Raw genomic sequence first — 8,310 nt, 5'->3', positions numbered from 1 at the left:
AAGGGAAGGCTTGATGTTCAGCTTTTGACTGAATGGGATCCTGCAGTCCTTAGACAGATAATGGTCTTGAAAGCCAGGCTTTGTTGAGAGGGGGAAGGCTTTCTAAGTCCTCTCTGCACATCAAGAGCCCAGCCCGGCTGCCTCTGAGACTGCAAGAGGCACGTGCAGAGGATGGGGGAGATGAAGTGAGGGGAACTCCTGCCAGGCGGGGAGAGGAAGTGGGGGTCTGCTATCGAGGGGATTCTGGTGAGACAGGACCAGGGTGAGGATAGGGCCTGGGTCCCAAGGAGAGACCCAGAAGCCCACCCTCCTGGGCATCCACCTACCATGGGGATGAGGCCAGACCACGATACTAGGACATCAGTGCTGGTGGCCTGCTTATCAACGTGGGAGGTAGGTGAGATGCAGGGGGCACGACATGGGTGGGAGGGGGGTGTCTGGTTAGACCTAGTATTGCTGGGCCCCCAGGGCCTGTGTGGGGTGACCAGGAGGTCCAGAATTCCAGCTCCCCAGGATCAAGAGGCCCTTGTGACCAGGGATAATGGGGGAGCTCCGGGGCCACTGCAGTGGAGGCGGGGCCAGTTCCATCACCAGCGGGGACAGTGTAGACTGTGACCAGTGTCTGGAGAAGCAGAAAGAGACACCTCACACAGTGCCAGTGTGGACCAGGTGAGCCACACACAGACCGGGAGGCCTCACATCCCTGCTCCCAGGAAGTGCGGCCAGCTTCCCCCACCTGTGTCTCTCCTGGCTGCTGTGTTTGGAGGAGAAGTGGGGAGGGGGAAGCCCTGAAGCACTGAGCGTTCACCCCAAGGCAACTGAACTCCAGAGACACCATATGACACTGGACGTGAACTTGCCAGTTAACATATTTAATTGGCGATGAACTTGCCAGTTAACAGTCTCTCTCTCCGCCATCTCCACCATCCGGGGGTTAGGTGGTGGAGCATAAGACGAGGTCGGTTTTGAGAAGTGTAAGAAAGCTACGTTTACTTTTCCTCTGAGCATCTATCTGGGTTGGCGTGTGCAGTTTGGAGCTGTCGATAGCCAGAGAAGGGCCTGTACATCTTTGCGTTTGTCCTTCCCATTGGGTCAGCTTTCCTTTTGTCAGTTAGGTGGGAAGAGGCTGGCAGGGGGCAGCTGGCCCACAGGTGATAACTTCCCAGTCTTTTAGCAAGTGTTGTCACACATGTTGTCTTATTTGATAGTCTTAACAATGCTCACCCCTACTTGGGGCACCTGAAGCTCTGGGAGGCTAAACAATCTGCCCAAGGTCACACAGCGAATTGGTAGCAGAGCCGGGATCTGAACTCCAGTCTTCAGCCTGAAGCCACATGCTTCTCACTTGCGTAGCCTCTATGGGAAGCACCACAGCCATGTGATTGATGACGGTGGTTACAAGGCCATGATCTACTTGGGGACCTCCCTGCGTGTAACAGGAGACATCATGGTGATCAGTCAGGGGCCGTGCAGGAGCTACCTGCTGGCTTCCTGGCGTGTCCCAGCAGGGGCTGCAAGCCATCACTCTTCCTACTGTGCGTAAGGGGCCCAGATGAAAAGCTTCAAATGCAGCTGGCAAAGTGACGTGCAGGAAAGACTCATGCGTCTTGCTCCAATTAAGATGTTGGAAGAGAAGAGAGTCTAATTGTCCCACAATTACCTTTATTTATCAAACTCAGAATGAAGAGTGATTATGAAGTGTCCCGGGAGAGCTTCATAGAGTTGGGGTGGTCTGGGCCGGATAGGCAACCCCGCCACTGCAGGACAGAAGGCCCACCCGTGGGGGCATCTGGGGAGAGGCTCCTAGGCCCTGTGGAGGACCCAGTGAGGTCTGGCGCCTGCCTTGTTTCTGGCTTGCAGGGGGCTTTGAGTCTGTCTCGTCCCCTCCTGGGTCTTAGCTTCTCCCTATGGAAAGTGGGGAAGGCTCTTTGCCCTGCTCATTTTATAGGGAAGGAAGGAAGCTGGGGACTCATCAGCAGGTTCCTACTGTATACTTGATGCCATGTCCAGGCTTCTCACACATGCTGTGAAATCCCTGTCATATCTCATGAGGTCACCTCCCCCAGCAAACCCTCCTTGGAGCCCCCAGGTAGGGTCAGATGACTCTCTTTAGACCTCTGTTCCCCAGACTCTGGCAGGGTCTTCACTGCCCCGGGGGTTGAGCAGTCCTTCTCTTTGCTTGGACTCTGAACTCCGCAAAGGCCAAGATAATTTTTGATTCTTTGGCATTCCTAGCACCTGGGCTAGACCTCCACTAGCTACCCCATAAATGTTTTTTGAATCAACAACTAACAGACAAGAAATTTAGGCTCAGGGGTGTCAGGAACTTGCCCAAGGACACACAGTTAATAATTCTCAGGGCCAGAAATCAGTATCTTAAGGGGACCCTCAATCAAAGGGTGAGGGACAGGGTGAGGAGGGAGAGGTAAGCCTTGCAGATGAGCCTGTACAAAGGCGTGGGGGTGAAGGAAGGCTTGGCTCTGCTGGGGTGACTTATCTCTGTCCAGGAGGGCACTGGGGGCTGCAGGATGGGAGATTGCGTCCCTGGGCTGGCCCGCCTCAGCCTGCTGAGCCAGCTGTCCACTGTCAGCTCTGACCCTGCAGACTCCTGAGGCTCCTGGGTCACCGACACATCCTGCCAGATCCTGTGGCACGAGAAGGAAGGAAGCAATCTTGGTTTGCTCAGTTTCCTCTGGTCTTTCCATAACCCCTGTGCTGGCTCAAGGAGCAATGCCTAGGGACAGCCTTGCTCCGCGGGATGGCTGGGGGGTGTGGGGCACAGGCTGCTCTTTTCGACTGGGGCTCCTTCACATCCACGTGTTGGCTGCTGCCTGGCCACAGTTTGCCTGGCCAGGCAGGCTTGGTGTCTGTTGAGGACTTATTGGGGGGTACAAAGGGTACTAGGCACTTTTATACATGATCTCCCCACTCGGTGTAGCCCTCAGGTGGCACTGTTACCCCCATTTTGTAGCTGAGAAGGCTGATGGTCAGTAGGTTAGGAGGCTGGCCTGTGGACAGAGAGCTGTTTAGAGGCAGGGCCAGGATTCGGACCCAGGACTGTCTGAGTCCACCGCGCCAGGCTGCCTTCCAAAAAACTCACCTGAGTTTCTTAGCCAGACATCCCTCTGGCATTGTGAGGCCATGCACAAAGCGTCCAGAGGCACACACCCCTCCAGCCAGGAGACAGATACTGACGGCAGCTGTTGGCCCTGACAGGTGGGCCCAGGGCACACGAAATAGGGAGCAGGAATGAGGGCCTGGGGGAGAGTATTGGAAAAGTTCAGTTCTCAGCCAGCTCTGACCTTGAGTGTCTTGGAGTGAGTGTTCTTTAGATGGAGACATAAATACTACAATGGTCACTTATATTTTAGTATACATATATATTCATAATTTACCTAACCATCCACCTCCCCATCCATCTGCCCATCCATCTCTTTGTCTGTTCATCCATTCATCTATCCCCATTCCCATGAACATTTTCCATCCACCTACTGATCCATCTGTCCGTCCATCCAACTACTGTCTACCCACTCTCAGTCTGTCCATCCATCCATCCATCCACCCACTCACCCAGCTATTATTGGTTAATTCAGTGGTTCGATGAGACTGTTCAAGGACCCAGGCTCCTTCTCTATTTTTGGCTTGTGGTACTGGGAGTGTCAGGCTTTTGTTTGTTGTCCTTCCTCCTCATGGCTGCAGCATCTCTGCAGCATCGCATCCTCCCACATCAGTGTGAAAAGGCCAGAAGAGAGAACATCCCCTTTTTGTGTTCCTTTAATGAGGAAAACTTTCCTGAAGGATCCCCGGTAGACTTCCTCTCATGTCTCCTGGGTCAGAATTACATCACATGGTTATTCCCAAACCACTTCCTGGCAAGAGAAAATGACCTCAATGGCCTCAAACTAAACAAGATGAGTTGCCTGGGGCCCCAGTCTCCTCCTAAGCTGCAGAAGTCTTGAATAAAATTGGGATTCATTTAGCAAGGAAGAAGGAAGGAGAAGCGGGAGGTGGGTGATGAGTAGGCAAATGTGTCAGCCACTCCATCCATCTTTTCCATTCACTCCCCATCCACACAGCAATCCATCCATCTGTATACCCCTCATTTATCCATCCAAGCGTCCATTCATCTATCAAACATTTATTGATGCCCACTGCGAGCCAGTCCCTATGCTTCCTGTCTGGTGGGAGCTCACAAGAAAAAAACCTCATTAGGGAGAAATATGGAGTTTCCCATAATACCTCTGATAACTGCTTTATTTAGTCACAGTAAGAATAATATCTGAAGATCGTGCTGCGCATTGCAGTTTGCAAAGATCTCCCAGGACCACTCCTTCATTCCACACACGTTTATCGAGCATCTGCCGCGTGCCAGGGCCAGCTTTTTGGTTTTACAAAGTGCTTTTTCTTACATTTGTCAGAAAGAGCCCTCTGAAGGCAGAGACCAAGCTACAGGCATGGAGCGTCATCTCCAGAGCCCTCCTCAGGGTCAAGGGCGGGGAGTCCTCTGAGGGCAGGCTTTTTTTTGTGCGGGGGGGGGGGGGCTCCTCCTAGGGTTAAGGAAGAAAGGGTTTTCCGGAGATAGGGCAGGGCCTTTCTAGAACCGCAGACTGAGCATTTTCCAGAGCTGGTGATGGGCGTTCAGAGCTAATATGGGGTCTCACAGTCCACAGGTAGGGGGTCTTCTGGGAGTAGAAGGTTCGAATTGTACTTTGCTCAGCACAAAGTGGGCATCACCTCTTGACCCAAGGGTGCAGGTTTTTTCTCTGCGAAGCCAGGAGGTGTCCCTGGCCAGCCTTCCAGGGCCTGTGAGGTGGGTAGGTGTAGGTCCGTCCTTGACTCAGACACCTCCAGTGAAGTCAGACCCACTCCTCTTGCCCGCCCTTCATCCCTGGTATACCCACCGGTATGGACAACATCGGAGCACCTCCAGACTCACCCTGATATTCCTTCAAAATGCATCACCTCTGTTCCTTCTCCAAGGACCCTCTCTGCTCAAGTGGAGGGGCCAGACTGAGTGAATAACAACCATTTCCATTCATGAGTCAGCTGGCAAATGGGCCCTCCAGATTCAGAGTGGAGATTCCCCACAGCCATGGGCAGATCTTCCGATAAAATGATTTTCTGACATTGCATTTTCTACAGCCTTGGGCAGAGTGATTTTCCATGGTCCCATAGCTTAGGATGAAGTGTTGTCCAGAACAGTAATGAAGTGATTTCTAGGGTCAAGATCAGTGTCTTCCAGAGTGTGCCCCGAGCTGTTTTCCTGTGTTTAGGAAGGAGTGTTTTCCGGATGCAAGAGTGGAGCATTTTCCAGACCTAAGATGGAGGGTTTTGCAGAGCTATGGACAGACATTTTCCCAGACTTGGGAATAGAATTTTCCAGAGCTTGGGGTTGAGAATTTTCTTAGGCCAGAAAGAGTCCCGAGCCACAACCACCTCCACTTCCCTATTCATAGTCATAGATTGTTCCAGAGGTGGCAAAAAAAAAAAAAAAAAATCAAGATGGAGGATGGAGGATCATCTCTCAGCTCAGAGTAGGGAACGGCATTTCCTCCAGAGGCAAAGGGTGTCTGGGCTGCTCAGTATTTCAGGGTCTGCACAGTCACCCTGAGATCCCACTGAACTCCACTCTCAGCTGCAGCTCCCAGATAGAGGGTGGCAAAGCTCATCACACCTCAGCCACACAGCTCAAATTAAAAATGGTTCTCACTCCCCAGATGAGCCAGTTCTAGGTCCTCAAGGTCAGAGTGAAAGCTCCTTGAGTCTTCTTACTACAGGGGAAAGACGGCCTAAAAGCAAGGACCTCAGAGCCTCTCGTCAGCTGAAGTGTCAACCTTGTCTCTCTTTATCTCTGTGTTGGGCACTTCTTGGCAACTTGCCCACATGCCCTAAATAAATAGGAGTGAATAGACTTAGATATTGGAACAAAGAAAGGTGTCAGCATCATCAGAACCAGGTTAGGGAATAAACAACCAGAAGTGCCAGAAAATCAAACTGCATAGAACTCCGACAACCAAGAAATTCAAGAAAAAGTCAACCAGAACAACCAGACTATAGGTGCGCTGAGACAAAGAAATACGGCCCAAATGAAGGAACAGAGCAAAACTCCAGAAAGAGAGCTATGGGACGAGGGGACAGCCAGCCTATCTGATGGAGATTTTAAAGCCCTGCTAATCAAAATGCTCACAGAACTGATTGAGCTTGGTCGAAAGATGAAAAAAGAAAAGAAAGATACCCAAAATGAAATAAAGCAAAATATTCAGGGGACCAACAGTGACAGGAAGGAAACCAGGACTCAAAGCAATGATTTGGAACAGAAGGAAGAAATAACATCCAACCAGAACAGAATGAAGAAACAAGAATTCAAAAAAGTGAAGAGAGACTTAGGAACCTCTGGGACAACCTGAAATGTTCCAATATCTGAATTGTAGGGGTGCCAGAAGGAGAAGAACAACAGTAAGAAATTGAAAACTTATTTGAACCAATAATGAAGGAAAAGTTCCTCAATCTGGGGAAGAAAACAAACTTCCAGGAAGTACAGCAAGCTCAGAGAGTCCCAAAGAAGTTGGACCCAAGGAGGAACACACCAAGGTGCATCATAATTACATTACCCAAGATTAAAGATAAGGAGAGAATCTTAGAAGCAGCAAGAGAAAAGGAGACAGTTATCTACAAAGGAGTTCCTTTAAGATTTTCAGCTGTTTTCTGAAAAGAAACCTTATAGGCAAGAAGAGGCTGGAAAGAAGTATTTGAAGTCATAAAAGGCAAGGAACTACATCCGAGATTACTCTATCCAGCAAAGCTTTCATTTAGAATGGAAGGACAGATAAAGTGCTTCCCAGATAAGGCCAAGTTAAAGGAGTCCATCATCACTGAGACATTATTATATGAAATGTTAAAGGGACCTATTTAAGAAAAAGAAGATAAAAAATATGAACGGTAAAATGACAACAAACTCACAACTATCAACAAATGAACCTAAAAGAAAAGAAAACCAACGAAAACAAAAACTAAGCAAACAACTAGAACAGGAACAGAATCAGAGAAATCACATGGAGGGATTTCAGTGGGGCGGGGAAAGGGAGGAATAGAGGGGAAAAGGTACAGGGAAGAAGAAGCATAATTGGTAGGCATGAAATAGACAGGGAGAGATCAAAATTGGTGTAGGAAACAGAGAACTAAAAAAACCTTATATGTGCAACCCATGGACATGAACTAAGGGGGTAGAATACTGGAGAGTTGGGCGGTACAGGGTGGAGGGGGGATAAAGGGGAAAAAACTGAGAACACTGTAATAGCATAATCAATAAAGTATACTTAAAAAATAAAAGAACCAGGTTAGGGTCCCTGGTTCCCTACTCACCCTCTCTGTGCTTCAGTTTTCTTGTCTCACAAAGGACAACAACACAGCGCATCCTGCGTGTGAGGCTCCCAGCCTGGTCCACGGGAAGCAGAAGCCTTGTGATGAACGTAAGACACAATGAGGGCCGTGAGGAGAAATGGCACTGGCCCGCCTGGGAACCAGCACTCCTTAATGGGGTGTCCCGGGAGACCCCACTTCCTCCTCTGACCCTCGAGTTCCCGTACTGTAAAACTCAAGGGTTAAAAGAGATGATGACAGTTAATATCCACACCAGCCCTGACATGTATTAACATTCTGTGAACTGAACCTTGACCTTCAGAAAGCTGCCCCAGAGCCCATCCCCTGGGCAGGGACAGCTGAATCATTTCCCAGCGCCTGTGACGACATTCATCAACATCTTGTCAGAGGGTGAGGTGAGGCTCTCGTGGCATAAATATGGTGACCTAGGAACAGAGGACACCTCCTAGCTAATCAATCCTCTTCCCTTGAGGTTTTCTGGGCACCTATATGGTGCAAAGATGAAAAACAGATGGGAAGTTAAAGTGTCCCAGTGACAAGGGAGCAGTAAAGGCTGCCTTCTCTGTCCGAGAAGGGCTCCCTGCGGAGAGGGCCTGCAGAACTTCTCCTCACGCCGCTTCTCTCCCTGAAGATGTGTTGGAAAGCCACACTCCGCCCGTCCAAACCCCCCGGCCAGTGACCTCGAACGTCTCGAAACACTGGTAAACATGTATACGACAACCTTTCAAGGATTACCGCTTAGAATAAAACATTTTAAATGGAAATTAATAAAAGTTATTATTTACTATTTTTTGTTATTTTAATTTTATATGTTTTTGATGTGGTTATTTTTAAATCAGCCAATTATTTAACCCTGCAAGAACAAGCAGTGGACAGGTCTGCGCCTGGATATGTACAACGTGGGGTGTGAAGGAGGTTCACCTCCTGCAC

The 8,310-nt window shown here is 49.6% G+C and overlaps 1 long non-coding RNA gene across 2 annotated transcripts; it reads right to left on the bottom strand.

The window, feature by feature from the left end:
* Positions 1 to 804: 804 nt before the first annotated feature.
* On the bottom strand, positions 805 to 7,625 carry LOC139440783 (uncharacterized). Of its 2 annotated transcripts, none has more exons than XR_011650954.1 (3): positions 7,363 to 7,625; positions 3,101 to 3,257; positions 805 to 2,645 (listed from the first exon to the last, which is right to left on the bottom strand). It is a non-coding gene; the product is annotated as an uncharacterized lncRNA (long non-coding RNA). The 2 variants fall into 2 exon arrangements; XR_011650953.1 differs by lacking the exon at positions 7,363 to 7,625 and adding an exon at positions 3,571 to 3,954.
* Between the last annotated feature and the right edge of the window lie 685 nt (positions 7,626 to 8,310).

The sequence above is a fragment of the Desmodus rotundus genome, chromosome 3, assembly GCF_022682495.2.
Source record: "Desmodus rotundus isolate HL8 chromosome 3, HLdesRot8A.1, whole genome shotgun sequence".
Taxonomy (NCBI): Eukaryota; Metazoa; Chordata; class Mammalia; order Chiroptera; family Phyllostomidae; genus Desmodus; species Desmodus rotundus.
The sequence above is the reverse complement of the archived record's forward strand: the minus strand, read 5'-3'. Positions and strand labels throughout refer to the sequence as shown.